This window comes from Talpa occidentalis, unplaced genomic scaffold, assembly GCF_014898055.3.
Source record: "Talpa occidentalis isolate TD23 unplaced genomic scaffold, MPIMG_talOcc4v2.1 talOcc4.15, whole genome shotgun sequence".
Taxonomy (NCBI): Eukaryota; Metazoa; Chordata; class Mammalia; order Eulipotyphla; family Talpidae; genus Talpa; species Talpa occidentalis.
This window is the reverse complement of record NW_023601543.1, coordinates 44,914,290-44,937,879: the sequence shown is the minus strand read 5'-3', so window position 1 is coordinate 44,937,879 and position 23,590 is coordinate 44,914,290. Positions and strand designations below refer to the sequence as shown.

Genomic DNA, 23,590 nt, shown 5'->3' with positions numbered 1-23,590 from the left:
ATCTCCTCAGTCCCCACAGAGCCGGGCAGCTGCCTGTTAGTATTGGTTGCCTGTCCCCTGAACCAGGAATGTCAAACAAGTCTACTTTCTCTAGTTTTTCTTTCTCTGCAGTAGAGTTTATTTGTTTTTAAAATCAGGGATTCAAAATAAAAATTTTTGGATTCTATTTCTAGCTCACTAGAGGAATCCTTGTGACCTCTGGTAACTCACAATATCTGATTCAGATTCTCTATTAGGGCCCGCTTGGGGAAAAACACTCCATGACAAAGGGAATCATTCAATTGGGAGAAGCCTTTGAATGGGAAATATGCAAAGCTACTATTTCTGTTTAGTTTTTCACAGAAATAGTATTTGTGCACACTCTCTGGAGAGAGAGAGCATATGGTCCTTAACACGATGTGCTTTCAATAGTGATATTGTTAGATGCTATGTTAGCCAGGGGAATTCGAATTCCATGGAAAAAGTGGTACAGAGGACATGAGAAAAGCGGCCTTGATATGTGTCATGAATTTGATGCCATTCAAAGAGCCCCTCAAAAATAATCCAGGGTTATTGCTGTTGGACCAAATCATCCTCGTGGAGAACCAGGCCGGGCATGCGGCGGGAGGTTGTGCCTCAGTCTCTGGAGAGTCTGACAGCGTCTTTGTGGACTCCATGGGAATAAGCTGGTGGGGCGATGGCACATCCACGGCAGAAAAGTCTACACGTTTAATTAAAAGGAAAATGCCCGAGAATGTGACAATGTTTATAGCGTGCCTTTGGAAAAAAATGTGTGGACTGACCTAGAAATGAGAGAGGGGTGCCTTCCCATTGGAGTTATTACTCCCTGGTGCCTGAAGCCCCCAGTTCTGGGTCTAGCAGAGGCCTTCAGTAGAGATAGGCTTTTCCGAACCCCTCCATGGAACAGACAGAGGGGTTACCCTGGGAACACATCCATAGACTTCCCCCTCCCCCCACAACTGTGATAGACGAAACTCAAGAGGTTGGTATTTTTAACCAAGGAGGGCCCCTCAGTCAAAGCCCAAGGACCTCATGGGCCTGGCTCTGGAAAAGAAGGCTTCAAACAGGTGTGGTCCCTCTCCTCAGGCAGCCTCTCCTCCTGCTCAGGGTGCTGAGTGGTGCAGGCGGCTCACCGGTGTGGAAGGACGGGTTTGCAGAGAGAGCAGCAGGGAGGCAGCTGTGATGAAGTGGTCCTTCTGGGAGCCCAAACCCCTGGCACCAAAGTGCTATAAAAATCAGAGCCAGGCGCAGACCTCTCCTGCCTCCCGCTGCTCCCCTCAGCAGTGTACTTCGTCACTCTGCCTGCTCTGTTCTCCGCTCTGACTCTGGTGAATTCTCTCGCCCTCCCGTGCTTCTGACTGTACCCAGTGCTCGCATAAATAAATAAATTAAGAAAAAATCAGAGCCAGGCTGCCCCCTCACCGAGGCCTGGGAGGAAGGAATGTTATGCTTCCATCTAAGAAGATAATAGTGCTTATTCCCCGTCAGCAAGACATGACACGGGCTGTCTGTTGAGCACTGAATGTTTGGAACAACGCTTCCTCATTGTGAGCACCTACTAAACGGCGACCTGCACTCTCCTTTTAGTGTCCTCTTTGAGAAGCACACACTGTTGTGAGGTGGTCAGCTGGGGCCAGAACTGACCGCCCCGTAACAGAACTCCACTCCACTGGGGTTGAGCCTCTGTTCCTGGCTGCATTAGCACCTGGCTTGAATGTATCCATAAATAGCCCCTTCTCTGCAGAAGCAGGCTGGCTGCAGGTAATAGCCAAGTCTGGGTTCCTAAGCATTCCTGAACACTGCTAATCAAAAGTCATTCTCAGGCTAGGGGACATAGATGATTGAAGAAAGCCCCTGTTTTGTGATCCAGTGCCACATGGTAGGTGGCTTAGGGCTGAGGGAAGCGACAGGCACTGGGAAGGCAGAAGCTGCATCTAAGGCAAAGATGGTGCTCTGTTCTCCTCTCTGGCCCTCTCCCTTTTTGTTTTTGTTATGTTTCTTATTTTGCACTTGGTAACTCTCTTTTACCAGCCTATGAACTCTGCTAAGGCACAAACTTCTGTCTCATTCTCTTTGTATTGCCCGTAGAGTCAAACTCAAGTCATCAAAGAGGTTCTCCTCATGCCTCTACATTAAAATTATGCTGTATTAAAGACATTCCCATAAGGTTTAGCTCGTTGTTCAGTTAATTCTGTGGAATAATTCAGAGCCAATCCACAACACGAATGACTTTTCTAGACTCTAGGCAGCAGATGAGGTGCTGCTTTAGAGTCAGACAGAGCTGGGTTTTGGTAACTGGATTTGGCTGTGTGCCTCGGGCCACTTCTGCTTCTTAATCTGTTTTTTTCATTTCTACCATAGGGATAAATGCTGACCCGGATGGGCTGTTAGGAACCAATGAAATATCATAACCCCAAGCACCTAGCACAGGGCCTAGCACCCAGTGGGACATCAATAATGTGCTATCCGTTTTCCTTGCCTCACCGGTGCCTCGCCCACACCCTGGGAAGTGTGGGGTGCAGAAAGAAGAGACTGTTCCTCTTGCCAGGCAAAGCCCAGCAGACCCTGTGTCCTCCCCGTTAGCTCCTCTCTGGGCCTGTGGAGAAACCGACTTCTCCCAGTTTCTTGCCCTGTGCTCCTGCTACTCGTTACTCACTGGTGAGGTGGAATGGAAATCTGATCACATAAGGCAAAGGAGATGTTGGGGTGGAGGGATTTGGCCAGCACTAGAAATAGCTTGGGGCCCCACCCTGAAACTGCCCTCCAGTCCTGCAGAGGAAAGGAAATAGGCGAGCAGCAGTCCCGTACCCAGACAGGTGGAACAGGGGATGAAAGAGGCCAGCCGACCTTCAAGAGAAAACATTGGCTCTGATCTCAGCAAAGGAAGGAGGGAGGTGCCAGCCCCTCCCCACCCCTCCCCCCGTTCCTTCAGCACTCCTTTGCTTTCTGGGTTTTAATTTAAAAATTTTTGAGGGGAACATAGTCTTGGGAAGGGGTAAATGGAAAGTATGAGGTGGGGCCGAAGGATGAGGGTTGAAGATAGTGGGTACTCTGGAGTGCTGGGTCCCTTCTTAACCCACGATGTCAGTGAAAATAGCCCAGTTCTTATTTGGTTCAGCCCAGCTCAAGGCACCTTTCTTGCTCGCTCCTCTGCAGCCCTTGCTCACACAAAACAAACAGTGTGCACTTAGATATCTGATCAAAAAGATATTCAGAAGAAGCCTGAAGTTTGTTGTTGTTCCTTCACAAACCTGGATCAACTAGTCCTTTTATTCTTCCTTCAAAATTTATTAAGTACCTACTATGTGCCCAACTAGGTTAGTCATTGGAGCACAAAGACAGAATGTCATGATTACTAGGAGGGAGTAGTGAGTAGTGTGGTGAGAAGTATAATAATAATACTAAAGATAAAAGTAATAACAGGTAACACTTATTAAAAGCTAATTATGTGCCAGGCACCTAAAGTTTCTAAGCGTTTTTCATAGACTGATGAACGTAATTCTCAAAACCAACTCTTACAGTAGGTACATCAATTATTTCCCTTTTAAGATGAGGCTCTGAAGCATGGAACAGTCATATTACTTGACAGAGGTTACACAGCCAGCACACGGATTACTCCAGGGAGCAGCACTAGCCATCAGAGCCTCTAAATCAGCCCAGAGGAAGTAACTCTGTAGTGGAGTCTGCAGAGGGGGTCTGGGGGGGCGGGGGGAGGAGGTCATTCTCAACAGTGCTGGGCAAAAGCAGGGAGTAGGGAATAGAATGGCACATTTAGGCTCTGAAATGAATTCCAAATGGCTCGAGGGCAGGGCATAAGGAGGCTGGGAAGCAGGCATGAATTCCCCAGTAGGCACTGCCTGCTCCCCACACTAAGGCATTTGGCTTTAACCCAGACTAGAAGGTCCACGGGTGCAGAACACTGATTTGCTCCCCGCTGTATTGCCATTTCCCAAAACAGTGCTTGTACCTAGTAGGTGGTAAATAACTACTTATGGGATAAGTGAGTGGAAACTTGGGGGAGCTTGTAAATGAGGGTATGAGCAGGTCAGCTGTGCACGTCAGAGAGCTCACTGGCTCAGTGTGGAGAATGGAATGGAATTCGAGGGCAGGAATGCAAGAAGGGAGACCAGTGAAAGGTTGGTACTAGAGGCCCGATGCATGGTAACAGAGCCTGAACCAGAACTGTTAAGGGAGGATGGGGAAACTGAAAAACTCAAAATGTGGCAAAGATAGAGCAATGAGCTGGATGTGGGAAACAGAAGAGCCGTCACGGCCTTGTGACAGCGGAGGAGGTGAGTGAATGGGCTGGGGAATCCAGGCCGAGAACAAGGGTCATGACAGGGGATAAATGTGTGAGTATGTTGAGGGTACAGAGCCTGGTGATGTAGTGGCCTGTAATTTAGGAGGGAGCTAGGGTGTAAAATAGAGGATAAATGTTATAGATTTAGGAGTTACCAGTGACGTAAAGGAATAAGTCCAGACTGCCTTGGCTGACAGGGGAGCTTGGCTGCAGAGTAAGGCGAGGCCAGAAAAAAGTTATGGGGAACAGTCAACATATCAGCCACAGACAGAGGGTGTGGAAGAAGCTCTGGTGACAATTTGAGATACTGCAGGGAGGTAAAATAAGCAGAGGGTGGCCTTCCGATTTGTCCACGGGAAGGAGATCTATGCTACAACAAAGTCATTGGAGGGTGTGTGTGTGTGGAGGGGTGGAGATGAGAATTATGATAAGATCACACTTTTTTAAAAGGAGTTTGATACAGGGAAGGGGCTTAGGACAGGGTAGGGTGGATGTTTTAAGACGAGAGGGTCTTAAGAAATACATTTATAGGTTGCAAGGAGCGACTCCATAGACTAGGAGTCGGGGCAAGTTATTGGGATTTAGACTTAACTATCTCTGTGTTTTTGGCCCCTTAGGCCAAACTCCACAAGGGAAGAATACAGTTTTATTTATATTACCTACAGCTCCTAGTTATAGGGTCTGGGAAATAATAGGCGCTCAACTCATGTTTGTTGATGAATGGAATAAAATGTGTTTGGGATTCTGAGGAGGTTGAAGTCCAGTAGGGATAATTAGGATCTTGAAGCACTAGCTGATTGCAAACAGGCAGCACCTTTGCAAAGGGAAGGGGTTATTCAGCAAGAGAATACAGGAGAAGCCTGGGGAGCAGCAAATACTAGAAGTTGGCTGAAGTTAAAAAAAGAGAGCATGGGAAGTCTTGAATCCCAGGTCGAGAGGACTCGGCTTAATGTGACAGGCAGTGGCAGTGGCAGCCTGGAGCTATGTCTTAGGAAACCTGGGAGAAGCAAAGGCTGGGTGACCAGTGTGGAGGCTACTGTGATAGTCCAAGGGGAGGCTACTACCCAACTACTGTGGGATGCAGAAGGAGGGAAAGAGATAATGTGATGGTAGACTCACCAGAACCTTGGTGATTGGTCGGCTGTGGAGGAAAAATGAGGGGAGGTCAAAATTGACTCCTAGATTTTGAGTCTGGGTAAGTGGGACTCTCAGTGCTGCTGACAGTGTTGGGGTAAATTACCAGGAAGAGGTAGCCTGGTTAGGGGAACATGATGGGCTTGGGATTAGTAGGGCATCAGCCAGCAGTTGCACATGTGATGATGGTGTGTGGAGGTGAGGTCATGGCTAAGGGCTAAGGCAGCTGAAGATAAAAAGACTCAGTGACCAGGCAGAATAAGAGCAACTGGAGAAGAAGAAGGAGAACAGTAAAGTGAGGATCTCATGAATCCTCAGGCATAAGAATTAGCATGAGGAAGGTGCTCAAAGGGATACATTTGCTGATGTGGTATCATTACTAAATTTAGAAACCAAGTCCCCATTCCTTGGGAGGCATGAATGGATAAAAGGAGTAGATGGGACTGTCCTGGGAACCTGGACATTAAGCTGATGGGTCCAAAGAGCTGACGATCTATTATGCTAATTCAGATCATCAATCAGGACACACCTAAGACTAGCCACCCTAACCAGTCAATAATGCCTGGAGTAGAATAGAGCTTTGGGACCCTCTGCACGCAGCAGACCTCTCCTGTCTTGCCCGCGGCTCTCCTTGGCAGTGTATGTCAATAAATCCACCTGTCCTGTTCTCCACGCTGTCTTTCGTGAATTCTTTCACAACCCCCACTGCCCCCGGCCTGTGCCTCTGGCCTACACCTGATTCTCCCCCACAACATTGGCCATGCTGGCAATACATTCCTGTGGCTAAACAAGCATCCCTGTCTGCTAGTTGGTTGGGGGTACAATATGGCTTTGTAATACTACCAGTAGTTCTCAACTCACTAACTCAAGGTTTGACTTTTCCCCAAAACTGGATTTGATTCTATAGGGTTAGCCCCCCAATCAGTGCCAGTTCCACTTATTGACTCCTGAGGCTTTGCTCTGGCATCAGTTGGGAAAGCTGTGCTGGTGATTTGGTGTGTGGTGTGGGACCGCACCAGGAAGAACATTTCTCACCCTGACTCACCCCGTGAACAGAACTCATCAGAACCAGAACAACATAGGACCGGTATTTGGAACCATAATATGGTCCTGTATGATGCTTCTCAACCCTTCCATTATCACCAATTACTCCATCAAAGAACCTGGGCCCAACCATGATGGAAACAAAAAAGCCTCCTTTCCTCCAGAAAAACATTTCTGTTTACAGGAAATTCAGTTATTATATATATCATTTATGGTACATTTCAAGGACATAAAATTGCAGTGGTATTATTGGAGTAAATTTTATTGCCATGGCCTTATAACACAAACAAACAAAAATAATAACTCCATTAGTTGTTGGACTGAACTGGCAGGAAGCAGCTTATCAAAGGTGATTGCTTGTAGGCAGGGGAATGGGGCATTAGGAGTGTCCAGAGCAGGACCAAGATGTCAGAGAGATTTGGGCTACTGAAGACAAGATGTTACATGTGGAGGTAGCCATGGGGGTGGAAACCTGGTATTTCATCTAGACTGCCTCTTTACCCCACTTGTGGAATTCACCTCATCCCTATAACACAAACTTGGGTAGTTGAGAACTGCTTCTCTGGGAGATGCATATACCAGCACCAAGAACTGTTTCTTTAAATGAATAAGAGAATGAATGCAGAGGGCATGGGAAAATTGTTATTATTCAGTCATTTTAGTGGTATTTTAACTATTGCTATAGAAAAAAAGTTTATTAAACAAAACAGGTCAAATTGGAAAGTGAACAGCAATTATATTTAAGCAAAGAAAATGCCCCATATTAATTAGTCTTACTCAGAGGCTTTTTGAACACACATATTTAGCCCATTTAGTGTACTGAGTAATCGGTAAGGTTCCTATCTTAGTCAATCTACAGTAATTTGTGTCTGTATATGTGTGTGTGCTCATGTGTGTGCAAACACATGTTCTACTAGGTGCTGAGCATTATTCTAGGTCCTAGGGAGATGTGAAGCACAAAATAAATAAATAAAAAAAGGTCTGGTGACTACTCTAAAAGAGATGAAAGTCTAAATAGAGAAAATTATAATTACAGGGAGGGCAGAGGAATAAATCCAAGCTAAACTGTGTGGTATTGGCTAGAATAAAATACAGGGCCCTCACACATGTGGACGTTGAACAAGTGAGGTGTCTTGTCCAAGATCATAGTGCTAAAGTAGCACATGTGAACTTGAGTATGACTTCAGACTTCCAGTCCAGTGGGCTTCCAGTTAGACCACCAAGTAATACGCATAGTGGTTAAAAAGAGAGATTTCTGTATTCATAAGGGATGAACCCTAAATCTCTGCTCTACCATTTACTGAGTGACCTCAGGCAAGTTACTTAACTGTTCTGTACCTTTGTTTTCTTGTTTATAAGTGGTGACAATAACAGGACTTGCCTTACAGAGTTGTTGCAAACAATAAGTGATTAAATTCACATAAAGCACTTAGAAGGGACATAGTAAACATTCAGCAAATGTTGTTATTAAATACTAGACATCTGTGCCTTCTCAACTGCACAAAGAAACAGGACTTCCGCATGTAATGAACAAAAGTAAAGCTGGATTTCTTTACAAATGCCCAGTCATGCTGAATGAGCATGAATTTTGAAGGGCTTACCCTGTACCCCAAAATCCTGAAGACAGAAAGGGGGCACAGAGGTCAAGAAGAGAAGGATCCAAGTAAAGGGACTATGAAAAATGGAAGAGAGGAGGGAATGAAAAACTAGAAGTGGTAGGAAAGAGAGGCAGTGGGACAGAAGTGAGGGAAAGGAAAGGAGTTAAAAAGGGAGGGGGTAGACTAGAGAGGGAAGGAGGTAGAGAAGAGGTGACAGAAGAGATGGGGCAGAGTAGGTGCCACTTCTCGAGGGGTCTCCCTGCAGGCATAGGTTTTCCTTCAGGGTGTGGTTTCAGGGGTTTGGGAAAAGGCCCCTGGCCAAGACAAATACCCTTCCCACATCACTGCCGATCCTCAAATTTCCACTATTAGAGAGAATTCCTCCTTCATAAATATGTGCAGGGCCAACTCTGGTTATACCATATGTCTCTGTTAATCAAATGAATATTTTGGAAACAAGCCTACACAAGAAGCTTTTTTTACAACAATTTTTCCTTAAGCCAAGGGTGGGGATGGAAGAAGGGAGAGCATAGGGATATTGCTTTACCTGGCTTGCTGCTGGACAAGTACTAAGATGACCTTGAAAATGGAGTCTATTGGAGGACTATTTGGGGCCGCCTTGACTTTGCCCTTAGACTATTCTAAGCCACTGCCATCTCTCTATCCCTTCACTGTTAAACTTCAGACCTCTCTTCATCACCATGACCTTCGCATTTCTCAGATACTTCAAACTCAACTGTTTGGCTTCTTCCCCATACCTCCAGTGAACTATTTGCTATCAGAAGAATGACAAAGAGATTTCAGCTTGCTGACAACTCTGGTTGATTGGTAGTGGCTACTTGGGGTGCTGTGTTTCTGAGGCTGTGTCTAGGTTCGGCAAGAAAATGTGCCATGATCAATTTGTCATGTAATCATGGGAATACATGGGAAGTAGGGAGAATATAGTCACTTGTGCCCTGTGTTTGCTATTCCTGATCTGGGAAACCTCCTAATCGCTCAACCTAACATCTTTTCAGTCATCAGTTGTCCTGTTTGATGTCTCTCCAGCACACATCATCAATCATGTTCTCGTTTTTAGCATTATCTCCTCCTTCACCACAACTCTCTCCCTGTTGCTTCAGTCTCCTTCCCTAAATCCTCTTCCTTTACCTGTCTTTTATATGCAGGTGTCCCCATGTTGTCTCCTTGCCACTCTCGTCTTTCCCGGCAAGAGTTCACACTCTGTTGCTGTTTTAGTCACTTCTCTGCAGAAGTCCTACGTCTCTGGGCCCAGCGTTAAGCCCCCTGACTTGCGTTTATAATTGTCGGTTGGATACTTCTACTTGGAAAACTTGAATTCTTGGTACTTGATGATTAATGTATTCCAAGTAGCACTAATTCAGTATAAGTCCTTCCAAAGAGAATGTTTACTCAGCACTGTAGGTGACTTCCATCATACAATAAGCTCCTCAGCAAAGATTTGAACTAATGACCCTGGTAGGTCAGTGTGCTTGTGCTTTGTTCTGAGGCACTGGATGTTGCACTTTCAAAATACCTGAAATGAGGCATTTTAGCAGATCTCTGATTTGTGAGGTATTCCCATTGTTCGATGAGCAATGTTTCTTTTTTCCTCACCATTTGTCAGATGAAGAAAGACAATCTAACTGCCTGCTATAAGACAGAAAGAGGCCTAAGGCACTACTCTCAAGTCAGCATTATCACTCAGGGGACAGTCAGATACCAAGCAACATGCCTTGAGTGTTATCTGAAAACCCTCAACTGATGATCTGTTGGGGTGGGATGCTGGGCAGGAAGTGCTAGGAGACAGTGATGAAGCAGATGCTATCCCTGGCCTAGAGGAGTTTACAGTCCAATAGTGAAGGCAGACAAGCACAGAAGTAACTATAATGAGGTGACAGTCAGAGGTCAGTTGTCTCCCTAGGGATATGGGCACTCAAGTGAGAATTCCTTTTTTTTTTTTAATAGAGGCATGTTTTTATTTATTTATTTATTTGTTTATTTTATTTGTTTGTTTGTTTTGTTTATACATGCACTGGAGCGCGGGAGGGTGAGAGAATTCACCAGAGCCAGAGTGGGGAGCAGAGCAGGCAGAAGGACCGAAGTACACTGCTGAGGGGAACAGCGGGTGACAGGAGAGGTCTGCGCACCATGTGGGATCCTCCTCCGGTGGCCGGGGAGCAGCCGGGGATCGAACCGGCGCCGCAGAGGCCGCGGGCAGCTTCGCAACCCAGCGCTCAACCGCTGCGCCACCGGGGAGGCCCTCAAGTGAGAATTCTTAATTCTAAGTGTGGGGACTGGGTAATGATTATGGTTTCATGGTGGAGATAGGGAGCCACTGAACTGGCCTTGAAGGATGGTGAGATTTAAATCGGAAGGAAGAGAAGTTAAGAAAGGGAGAAGGAGCAGAGCAAGAACAATGAAGATAGATTCTAGACAAGTCATCAAAAATAAATCTATGAGAAAGAACAGAGTACTGGGTTAGAACCAGCACCAGCAACTTCTCTGTCTTCTCTGAATAGCACTTCCTTCCTTCATGATAGAAAAAGAAGGATCAATGGACTCAGCGGAAAAGCCATGGATGGACTTGATACTCCACCAGACCAGCATTTTCCTCTGAGATCACCATCACAGGGGTTACTTGGTGGAAATTTGGAGTTGCACTTGCTTAGACCCTATTGATTCATTTGCTCCCCTTTTCACTGAGTACTTCTGTGTGCCAGGTTCTGGGCTCAAAGACATGACTGAGGTTCAAGGAGTGAATGACGAGATAGCGGAACGAACAGGCAATTGTAATGCTCTGGGGCCGGCGCCATAATAGAGGTGCAGGCAAGGGGCTCTTGGAGTCCAGAGGGAAGACGAAGCCAAGCTGTGCCCTCCAAGTCAGCCTCTAACCAACTTCCCTGTCTCTCCTCCCTCCCCAAGTTCTCCATCAGAAATTCAGATCTGATGGAGTCCTCCCCCCTACTGGCTGCCTACTGACTTCAGGACCAAGTCCAAGCTGAAAGCAGGGCATACAAAGGCCTGCACAGTGTGGCCAGACCTAGTTGTCCATTCTTATCGCATACCTCACTCTGGGGTATGTGCCCCGAAAATGTAGCCACATTGAACTGTAGTGTTTCCTTGCTCCTTTTTATCTGCTTCCTTCAAGCACCCGCTAAATGTTGCATCTCCCCTGCACCAGCCGCACTCCTCCAGATGGGTGAGTTCCTCCTCTGTGTTCCCACAGCTCACTATTGGTCTCTCCATTCTAGCACTTATCACATTTTGGTGTAACTGCTTGCTTATGTGCCTGTCTCCTCCAGCAGGAACTGTTCTTCTCAAGGTTGGGAACTGGGCCTTGTTCTTTTCTCTTTCCTTAGGATTTGGTGTGCGCCTGGCACGTGGGAAGTGCCCATAAATCTCTGCTGAGTAAATGAATGACTCTGCCATGCGGCCACTTGGGCCTCGTTGCTGTCAGCAAATGGCATAACTTAACATTAGAGATACATAAAAAATGAAGGGCGGCCAGAGTGGCTGAAAAAACAGGCCGTTCTAGTGACATCGGGAGAAACAAAACAAGAATGGAGAAGGCTGAGACAATGCTCCACTCAGGCTTTAACAAATGATTTGCTTTTGAGCAGTCTCTTTTAGTCTGCGTCTCCATTCACTTTTGAAAACCCAGTCATTGAAATGATTCTAATTATTCATGGTCAGTGGCATATCCAGGAAATAGTTTACAAGCAATTAAAATACACTAAAATAGATTTATGCAGGTTGAACCTGATCCTGCTGGTAAGAAGGGAGTAAATGACTTACATCTTGGAGGGTGATTTGCTTCTCAAGGTACTCTTTATCACTCTTTATCTTTTGTACTAGTTTGTGCTAACATGGCAAATATCTGGAGATCCTTCTCAAGGCGGGTGTGATGTGAACAGTGGGAGGGGGCTGTAGACTGTGCTTAACCACAGCCAACTGTTCTGTAAAGGCGTGAGTGCCACCTCGGCCCGCACCGGCCCTCCACAGGGCCAGGCCGGCTCAGCAGCAGGCTGCTCGGGGCAGTGTGCAAGCCCGCAGCGCGCAGCCGAGGCCTGGTTGCCAATGACAGTGGAACCACTTGGAATCACTTAACCCCCTGAGGCTCAGGCTCCATACTGGTATAATGGGGACACAAATCTTTACCCTGCCAATGTGGAAGGGTTGTTTATGAGGCTCAAGGGTAGAAATTTTGTAAAAAGCTCTAGAGGCCAGACAAATGGAGGGGGATTTTACTTTTAGGACAAAGACTCTAACTTGGGGCTACTGGGCCCCTTCGTGCTCTAGGTGTGTTACATGTAGACTCACCCTCTAATAGTGTGAGTCCATGCAAGCATGATTCCTTGCTACAACAGTGTTTTGATGCTCTCTAATGAATACCGCAGTCAGGTGCTAAACAAACAAGGCACTTGGTTGAGAACAGACACGGGGCAGAGAAGGTCTAGCACATGGATCCCAGGTGCCTTGGGGAGTTTGCTCCATCCCTCCCCACAGCGAGCTTTGCTCCCCCGGTTTTGACCCTGGGCTGCTGCTCCAGAGAAGAACAGAACATAGCTAGGCCATTCAGGCGGCCAAGGTGATTGGTGCAAAATTAAAATTGAAATGGCATGTTTTAGCATGAACTTTTGAGCTAAGTGCAGATGAACTGCAAAAGGCCAAGAGGCTGGCACAAAACCTGGGTGAGGAGGCAAAGGTCACAGACAATCAGAAACTGCAATGATGGTCCATCTTGAAGTCTGACCTTAAATTATTAAAGCCTCGAAATATATTAATGGAAAGCCATTTCCCCTACACCTGCAAGAGAATCCTGGGTTCCTTTACATTCTGCCACCCCACTCTGCCTTTCCGCTTACCGTTCCGTTATCAGAAAATGGCTGGCTCTCCCTTCTTAGCCGAGAGCTTTCCCACTCGTCTCTCAAGACTCACCTTGAAAGTAACCTCTTTGAAGTCTTTGCCTACTCCCCGAAGATGGAGCTCCTCGGTCCCTCCTCTGTGCCTCCACGGGGTCTTTTATGGCCCTCTGGCCCACTCTGGTTATTTGTTTGCAGCCCCTCTTCCTCACTAGGCCACGAGTGCAGGAGTGAGTACCAGAGGCAGCCACACTTACTGCAGAGTGGGGCACAAACACGAGGCTCACTCAAGGCTGTTGAACACAGGAGCGTTTTCACACACACGCCCCTGACTCACTTACTGGGTCTGCGCGGGATCTGAAGGCAAGGCTCACTGGGCAATGATTTGATGTGCTATACGCACTCCTTCCACACTGGTTTACCTGATTAAGCCTGGTGCTGACAAGCAGCAAGAAACCTGCTGGCAGAGGCAGCCTGATACTCTACCAAGGAGGCAAAGGCCTGGGGCAGCCTGCTGGTTGGCCCAAGCCATTGACTTGGTTCTCACAACCTGCAGACGTGAGCTGGAAAAATGCTGCTTGCTGACCCCCCTTCCACGCACACGTGCTCGCTTCTCAGGAAGTTGCCCAACAGCACCGAGTATCACTTAGTATATTTGAAAATTGAAAACGCATCCACTACCAGAGACGAATATCTAAAGGACGGAGCCTGACCCGCCTCAGCTCCCATGAAAGCTCCAGCTGAGCGGCCTCCGCTTCCATTTCTCCTCTGGTTCTGCTAATGATGAACTCAATGGCTTTGTACACATCGGCTCATCTCACACTTCCCATTCCCCAAATGGGGAGAATAATGAAGATGTTGCGTAGATTGAGTCAATAAGAAGCTGGACTGGGATCCCTGTGGATGGGGGGAGGCAGCAGCTGATCCTGGCAGAGCCTGCAGGGTTTTGTTGTTTTGGTTGTTTCTATTTGTAAGTGTGAATCACTCTGCCTCAAGCCCAGATGTGCAGCCTGTGGAGAGGAAGAGAGGAAGGGCAGGCGGGAGGGCACCTCCGGCCTAGGCTGCGGTGCAGCCAGTGCACATGGAAGTGGACAGGACGGGATGGGCCAGGACAGGACGGGATGTGATGGGACGAGGGTGGGGGGAGGGAGACAGGGCTGGACAGGATGAGAGCCTCAGCTGTGGGCTGCTGACAGCTGGTCTCCCGCTCTCTGGTAGGGATCAGGGGCAACAAGCTCTGAAGTCGACTGGAGCAACTTAGTACTGAAATCAAATAAAATTCATGACAAAGTCAACCTGACATATCTTTAATGATACACATAATGATTATTGTGCTGTACTCTAATTAGGCAGAATGATAAGCAGCTCCCAGGAATGGCTGCAATTATGATGACTTTTATACAGCTGAACCAAATACCTCTGAGGTCAGACAGGAGTGGGGTGGGGAATGGTGGTGGCTGGACATAGGGCAGAGCAGAAAGCTCTGGTATGCTGTTCTTCTTCCTCTCCCCTCCCCTCCCCACCCCACCCTGAGGTGATGATCCCACCACCCTGTATTGGGTAATGGAAAAAAGATCTGATGAGGGGCTTGGATGGCTACCTCCTTTCTCTACCAGCGAGAGGCCCCCCCGAAGCTCATAGGGTTAGGGAATCTAGGATATTCAGAAGGGTTTCAGGCTGGTGAGTCTCCACTCTTTCATGGTGCCAAAATTCTACCAAGTGGCCTCCAACCTATGAAAATGTACACTTAATGCATGGACTATGTTTGCACCTTGATTTGAACAAATCTATGGAGAAAGATATTTTTGAGACAGTGGGGTAAAATGTAAAAGAGACTGGTTTAAGATGATATTAAGAAATTTTTTAATTTTGTTAAGTTTGATAATGGTTACGTTAAGAAAATTTCCTTACATGTTGGAGAAACATACTAAAATATTTACAAGCCAGGGGAATGGTATGGTACCTAAGTCACACAGTGACATAATATACAGCATAACAATTAGAGTTAATGATACTGGTTGCATACGCTGCTGGTAGGAATGTGCACTGCCACAGTCACTAGGGAAAATAGAATGGAGATTCCTCAAAAAGTTAAGAATAGAAATACCACAGATACAGCTATTCTACTATTGATATTTATCCAAAGAATAAGAAAACTCTAATCTGAAAAGATGTTTACACTCCTAGGTTCACTGCAGCATTATTTACAGTAGCCAAGACATGGAAACAACCTAAATGCTCATTGATGGATGAATGGATAAAGATGTGGTATATGCACACTATGGGATACTACTGAGCTATAAAAAGAGATGAAGTCTTGCCATTTGTGAAAACATACATGGAACTGGAGGCGGTTATGCTAAGCAAAATGAGTTGGGAGGAGAACGAGAAATTCTGGATGATATTACCCATGTGGAATATAAAGAAACAAAGCAAAGGAACTGACAAAACTAAATAAAAACAAACTTAGACAACAGAATTGCAGAACTGCAGTTACGGGAGGGGATGGGGTGGGTCAAATGGATAAAGGGGGTCAGTTGTATGATGGCGGATGAAAGCTAGACTTGTGGTGATGTCAAAGAATGACCCTATCCACCTGCAACCTGCAATGTTTGAAACTAATGTTACCTCATTTTTAAAAAGTTGCTAAGAGATTAGATCTTATAAGTTCCCATCACAAGAAAGAAAAACTTTGGTAATGATGTATGGCAATAGATATTAACTATATTTACTGTAGTGATCATTTGTCAATATATGCAAATATCTTAAAATAGTGTAAGTTAAAACAAATCATAAGTTGAAACACATTTAATACAATTAATGCATTTAATACACCTAACTTGGTTTCTACTGAAGGTGTATCAATTTTCAACCACCGTAAAGTCAAAAAAAATCATTAAGTCAAACCATAGTAAATTGGGGACTGTCTGTAATTATACCTCAATTAAAAAAATCTATGTTCTTGAAAAAAGATTAAATACTCCAGGAAAAACTGGGAATAAAAGAAATATGAATGGCAGAATGTATATAATTATTGAAGCTGGGTGAAGGGTACATGAGGATTCATTATACTCCTCTCTGTTGCGTACATGTGTGAATGTTTCTATAACAAAAAAATTTCAAAAATCATATATCTTAGCCTGCTCTGGCAGTGATTCAGACATTAGTGAAAATTAGTTTGATCATACTAACAACACCTAGCAGATGCAGGCAGCTACCAGGAATAGGATTTTGGAAGGGCAGAGCCAGGAGGGTGGGAGGGTTATGTTGGAGCATGTTGGGGAGTGTTGAGTTCTGCGTGGGGTGGAGAATTGTGGGTGAGGGAATAGGACATTTGAATGGTCAGAGGACAATCTGAAAGTTCTGGGAGAGAAGGTGGGGAATCATAGAAGAGAGGAGACAGCATGTAGTTGGTATGCATGTCCACATGGTAGGACTCCACTAGCTTATAAGCTACTGGGGGTTTCCATCTGTAACCTTTTATTTTTGTATCATTTTTAACTAGGGTTACATTGATGTACAACCTCTGTATATGATGCAGAGGTATAGATTCAAATGCGTGTTACCACACACCAAGCCCACCACCAAAGTCCCCATAATCCATTTGGGCTCCCTCCTCTCTTTGTTCTGCACCCTCTCTTTCCCTCTCTGGTAGCCTCAATTCTACAGTCAGATTTCTAGGATTTGGGGGCCTGCCTGTATCTTAATGTTCTGTCTTCTCTAGAGCTTCCAGAGAGGACATTCACTTATTTCACTCATTCATTCATTTAAGAATATTTACTGAGCACCTACTACAGCCAGACAATACAAACATGTGCAGGTGGTAGGTAAAGGAGATAGAGCAGTGACCCAAACAAAGTCCCTGCCCTCAGGGAGCTCACCTTCTAGTGGGAGGAGGCAGTAAATAAACAAGGATATAATATGGCAGATGATCAGTGCTGCAAAGAAAGTGTAGGATAGGTGGATAGGAAATGCCAGGGAGTTGCTCAGGACCAAACTGGCGTGGCACTTAGGCCCTTAGGAGTTTTTCTAGGTCCTCCTGGCAACCTAGTTTAGGTCGCGTTAGACTCCATGTCTCGGATTCACCAGGGGCTCCTGGGTGTAGTACACACGCTGTAATTCTTCTTGACTTAATTCTCCCCTCCTACACCTCACTAATCTGCATCCTCTGGGAGCCCTCACAGGCCCTTCACACCTCCCTGCCATCCCCTGGGTCTTCTCTGGTTCCATAGCGCCCTTGCATGAGTCTCTACTACCATCTGGATTATAATTCTCTTCTCTACTGGACTTTGAGCTATTTGAGAGTTAAGAGTATCTCTGTATCTACATAGCACAGGGCCTGCAGCATAGTAAGGATCGTATACCTGCTCCATGAATGGATGGATAAAAGAACAAATATGCTCCTAACAGAACATCAGAGACTTCGGAAATATCATCAGCCTAAATCAAACGCTGAGGAAGTAGAGGTGCTAGTGTGCGTTCAGACACGAAAGGCAGAAATGGGATCAGTATTCTTGGATATGTATTAGACTTCTTGGTGATGACAAAAATAATCATGTCAGTCAATACTTGTTACGCTGACTCTCATGTCTCTCACCACTCCTCTTTGTCTAGTCAATTCTTCTGCTTCCAAAACCAGACCACCTGGCTTTTGATTCTGGCTCTACCATTTGCTAGTGGCATGATGTTATGTAGGTTTCTTACAGTTTCTGAGCCTCCATTTTCTCAAGGGAAAATGGGGATGATAACATGAGGTATTAAAATGAGATAAAATTCTGCAAAGCACTCAGAATAGTAACCTGGCATATAGTAAATGGTATATAAGCATTTGGTTTTTTTATTTATCACCATGAACCAACAATTATGCTAAATGCTTTATTCATTTATGCACATTGAACACCTGCCATTTCTAAATTCTGGGGATGGAATATTTGACCTAATGTTATCCTCACACAGTATGCCCCATATGAAGAAAAGTGAGGCTGAAAGCTGTTAAATAACTTGCCCAAGGTGACAAAGCTCATACGTCGAAAATCAAGATTCTATCTCTGGTTTGTGTGACTCCAAAACCATTGCTCTAATTCAGGGATCAGCAAATCTGGGCCAAATCTGACCTTCTACTTTTCCCCCTTAAGGATATAACTCATTCTCTTATGGTACATAATTCATATATTCACAAGTAGTTCATTTACAAGTTTTAATGACCATCACCACTTTATAATTCCAGAACATTTTCTTCACTCCAGAAAAAGCCCTCATACCCAGTAAGCATTCATTCCGCCTGGCAACCAGTAGTCTACTTTCTGCCTACCCTAAGTATTCAATATAATCAGAATCCTGCACTATTAGTCTTTAGTGTCTGACTTTTCTTAGTGTCATGTTCTCTTTTCCATGGCTGAATAATATTCCACTGTATAGATACACATTTTGTTTATTCATTCATCAACTGATGAACATTTGAGTTGTTTCTACTTTTTGGCTATTACCTATAATGCTGCTATGAAATCTAGTGTGCAAGTTTTTGTGTGAACATGTGTGGCTATATACCCAGGAATGGAACTTTGGGGTCATCTGGTAACTCCACTTAATTTTTTGAATTGCCAGACTGTTTTCCAAAATATCTGTACTATTTTACATTTCCACCAGCAATGTATAGGGCTCCAATTTCTCCACATCCTCGACAACACTCACTTTTGTCCATAGTTTAAAACTATAGTCATCCTAGTAAGAGTGAAGTAGTATGCCATAGTGGTTCTGACTTGGGTTTCCTACTAACTAGTGATGCCTGGCACTTCCTCGCTTGTTTATTGGGAGAACTGTGTATTCAAACCTTTCACTCATTTTTAAATTGGGTTATTTTGCTTTTTATTTTTGAATTTTAAAAAATGTGTTCTGGATATAAATCCCAGGATCATATATGACTTACAAATACTTCCTTATTCTGTGTGTTGCCTTTTCACCTTCTCAATAGTGTACTTGAAGCAAAAAGGTATTTAATGTTGATGAAGTCCAATTTATCTTTTTCTTTTTTTTACTTGCAGAAAGAGCACTATCTGTTTTTACTTTGGTAGTTTGGGTATTTGGTGTCATACTGAAGAAACTAATCCAAGGTTATGACAAGTTACACTTGTTACATTTCCTCTAAGAGTATTCTAGTTACAGCTCTTAGATCCATCTTGAGTTACTTTTTGTATATGGTATGAGGCAAGGGTCTGGCTTCATATTTTTACACATGGATACCTGGTTGTCCCAGCAGCATTTGTTAAAATGACTATTATTTTTGCATTGAATGGTCTTGGCACTCATGTTAAAAATCATTTGGCCAAACATATATGGGTTTTTTCTGCACTCTTATTTCTATTTCATTGATCTGTAAGTCTCTCTGTATGCTAACACCACTGTCTTTACTGTTGTAGCTCTATAGTAAGTTTTGAGATCAGGAAGTGTGAGTATTTTGTACTTTTCCCAGATTGTTTTGCATATCTGGGGTTCTTGCATTTCCATATGAATTTTAGTATCTGTTAATTTCTTTAAAAAAAAAAGAAGAAAAACTAACTGAAATTTCCACAGGGATTATGTTGAATTGGTAGAGGAATTCTGGGTATCGCCATCTTAAGAATAATAGTTCTTCTAAATTGTGAACACAAGATATCTTTCTATACATACAGTTCTTCAATTTTCTTCAAAATTGTCTTGTAGTTTTCAGTGTTCAAGTGTTTTGTACTGCCTCTGCTAATTTTTCTGTAAGTATTTCATTTTATTTGATGTTATTGTAATAGGAATTATTTGCTTAATTACACTGTTGGATTGTTCATTGCTAATGTATGGAAACAGTTACTTTTGTATATTGATCTTATATCCAGCAAACTTGCTGAATTAATTTTTAAAAACCAAGTTTTTAAAGAGTACTTCTAGGTTCACAAGGAAATGGAGAGAAAGGTACAGAAATTTCCCATATACCCCCTGCCTCCAACCATGCATATCACCTCTCATTATCAATACCCTCCACCAGAGTGGTAGATTTGTTACAATTGGTGAACCAACATTGACACAACATTACAACCCAATGTCCATGGTGTTGTACATTCTATGAATTTGGACAAATGTATAATGACATGTATTTATCTTGTCTTTTAGAGTATCATACAGAGTGTGTTCACTGTCCTAAAAATGCTGTGTTCTGCCTATTCATCTCTCCCCCATTCCTCAACACCTGATCCTTTTAATGTTTCCAAAGTTCTGACCTTCCAAAATGTCACATGTGTGGAATCATACAGTGTATAGCCTTTTCAGACTGTTTCCTTCATTTAGTAATGTCTTTTCATGGTCTGGTAGCTGATTACTTTTTAGTGCCGAATAATATTTCATTGTCTGTATGTACAAAAGTTTGTTTATTCATTCATCTACTGAGGGCCATCTTGGTTGCTTCCAAATTTTGGCAATTATGAATAAAACTTCAATAAACACCATGGTTGGCTTTTTATGTAGACATAGGTTTCAATTCCTTTGGGTAAATACCAAGGAATCTGATTGCTGGATCATGTGGTAAGAATACTTAAATTAACTACCAAGGTTCCTTTCAAATTAGTTGTACCATTTACATCCTCACCAGCAGCGAATGTTTGTATACTATTGAAGTTAAGTTGGCATTAATCCAAACTAGATTGCTAAAAGTTACAATGTTAATTATAATCCTCAGGTCATTTTGTTGTACCCCTCCTTTATGCTGCTATTGCCCCACAAATTATATCTTTATGTGCTGTGTACTTATCAAAGCAGATTTATAATTATTGCTTTATGTACTTTTCTTTTATATCATACAGGAGAAAAAATTACAAAGAAAAATATACAAGTACTTTTGAAACAAGGATTTAGTATATATAATTATTTAGATTCCACATATAAGTGAAATCATATGATATTTATCACCCTCTGTCTGGCTTATTTCACTTAATATAATACTCAAGGCCCACCCATGACACAAATGGCAAGATTTCATTCTTTTTTAAAGACCTCATAGTATATGTGTGTGTCCGTGAGTGCATATGCATGCATCACACCTTCACACTGTCTTCATCTGTTCATCTATCAATATCACTCAGTTAATTCTATATCTTGGTTATTGTAAATAATGCTGCAATGAACATAGAAAAGAATATAAAGAACCGGAAAATATACCTTTTGAATAAATGTTGTTGTTTTCCTCAGATAAACACCCAGAAGTAGAATTGCTGGATTACATGGTAGTTCTATTTTTAAATTTTTGCAGAATCGCCATACTGGTTTTCACAGTGACTATACTGTCCTCTTCCTTTCTGATGAATAATTTTTCCACATAAAGATATAGGTTGTCTTTTTTTCTTTCAGGATTTTGATATCTAGACACTGTATCTTCTGATCAGAAATCAGCTATTAATCTTAGTGAAGATACTTTATACATGGTGAGTTGTTTTTCTCTTGCTGCTTTCAGGTTCTCTCTCTGTCATTGGTCAGTTCTTGATGTGGCTTAGTGTGGGTCTCTTTAGTTTATCCTACTTGATGTTTTTAAGCTTTTTGAATGTATAGATCAATGTCTTTCATCAAAGTTGGGAAGTTTTTGGCCATAATTTCTTCAAATATTCTTTTTTTTTTTTTTGCTCCTAATCTGTCTCTATTTCTTCTGGGACTCCATTATGTGTATGTTGTTGGTATAGTACAAGCGTACATCTTGTTTGTAGTGTACCATACACATAATTGCATGGATCTCTGAACCTCATTCATTTTTCTTCATTATTTTTACTTTTTCCTCCTCTGATTAGATAATATCAATTGCTATGTTTTCAAGTTTAGTGATTCTTTCTTCTGCCTGTTTAATTCTGCTATTGACTCCTTCTAATAATGAATTTTTAAATTTCAGTTATTGTCATTTTTGACTCCAGAAATTGAACTTTTTAATTTTATAATTTGTCTCCTTATTGATATTCTTTATTTGGTAAGAAATCATTCTCATACTTTCCTTTATTTTTTAGTACATGTTCAAAATAACCCTTTGAAATCTTTATCTAATAAGTACAATTATAGACATCCACAAGGGCAATTATTGTGGATTAATGCTATCCAGTGTACTGGCCATACTTTTTGGCTTTGCATGTCTTGAACTTTTTATTGAAAAGTGAAAATTTTAAATCTGATAATGTGGTAACTCTGGAAGCCAGATCCTTCCTTTTTCCATGGCTTGTTGTTGTTGACATAGTATTTGTTTAATGATTTTTTTCTGAATTTATTCTGTAAAGTCTGCATTCTTTGTCATGTGTGGCCCCTGAAGTATCTACTTGGTTCACTTAGTGATCAACTAGTGGTTGGACAGAGATGTTCTTAAATGCCTAGAATCAGTAAATCTCCTGGCCTTTGCCAAGAGGTTCTGTGTGCATGTTGGGACATACCTTCCTGTTCCACCAGGCAGTCAATACCTTTGCCTTAGCACTTCACTTGTGCACAACTTGAAGACCAGCCAGAGGTGAGACCTTAGGCCTTTGTCAGTTTTTTTCCTGAGCATATGCATAGCCCTGGGCATGTGTGTGCTCATCTAGATTCCCAAGAATACATTAGAGTTTTACTTAAGCCCCTATGGACAGTTCCCTAGCTTTTGTTTAGCCCAATGTTTGCCCCAATTGGTTTTTTTTTAAAAGATTTATTTATTTATGCATACAGGAGCTGAGGTACAGGCCAGAGTTGGGGGGGGGTGAGAGGATTCACCAGAGACAGAGTGGGGAACAGAACAGGCAGATTGACCGAAGTACACTGCTGAGGGGAGCAGAGGGAGAGTCAGGAGAGGTCTGCTGCACCATGTGGGTTGCTCCCTGGCTGGCCGGGGGATTGAACTCGTGCTGCAGTGGTTGCTGATAGCTTTATAGATTGTGTCTTAACCCCTTGCACCACCATGGAGACCCTGCCCCAATTGTTATCTGGTATCTCAGGCAGCTGTGAAGTTAATCACTTGCCTTTAACTGTTTTGGACAAATACTGAATGAGTTCTTGAATCAGGTCCAAGAAAGAAATATTTGTAAGTAGGGGTCTTCCAGGGAACCACCAAACAGGTCAAATAATTCTCTGGGAATGAGGCTTTTAAGGAACACTGTTCTGCTCCCTCTGGTGGTTACTAGGCTGGTTTTCGCCATGATTGTGGGCTGTTGATTTTTAAGACTACCACTTCAACTTGTTACAGTAAAAATGTTTTATTGGAACTCAACCATACTCAGTTATTTCTGTACTATCTCTGGCTGCTTTTATGCTTATAATAGTAGAGTTGAATAGTGGGACAGAGAGTGTATGTCCTGAAAAGCCTAAAATATTTACTATGTTGTCCTTTCCTGAAAAGTTTTCCAACTCCTGTTCTAGTGCTGGTTAGTAGAAATATAATGTAGGCCACACAAGTAATTTAATTTTTTTTGAGTAGCCACAAAAAAAGTAAAAAGAAACAGGTGAAATTAATTTTAATGAATAGATTTAATTTAACTCACTATGTAAAAGATAGTATCATTTCAATGTATAAGCAATATAAAATTAATAAGATATTTACATTTTCTTTCTTCCTGTCTTTGAAATCTGATATATATTTTACCCGTACAGCACATCTCAATTTCTACTAGCCACATTCCATTTTCTAGTGGCTA

At 43.2% G+C, this 23,590-nt stretch overlaps 1 protein-coding gene across 1 annotated transcript in view; it reads right to left on the bottom strand.

The window, feature by feature from the left end:
* Positions 1-23,590, bottom strand: part of HDAC8 (histone deacetylase 8) — a 210,412-nt gene that overhangs the window by 4,761 nt on the left and 182,061 nt on the right. The window lies entirely within an intron of this gene.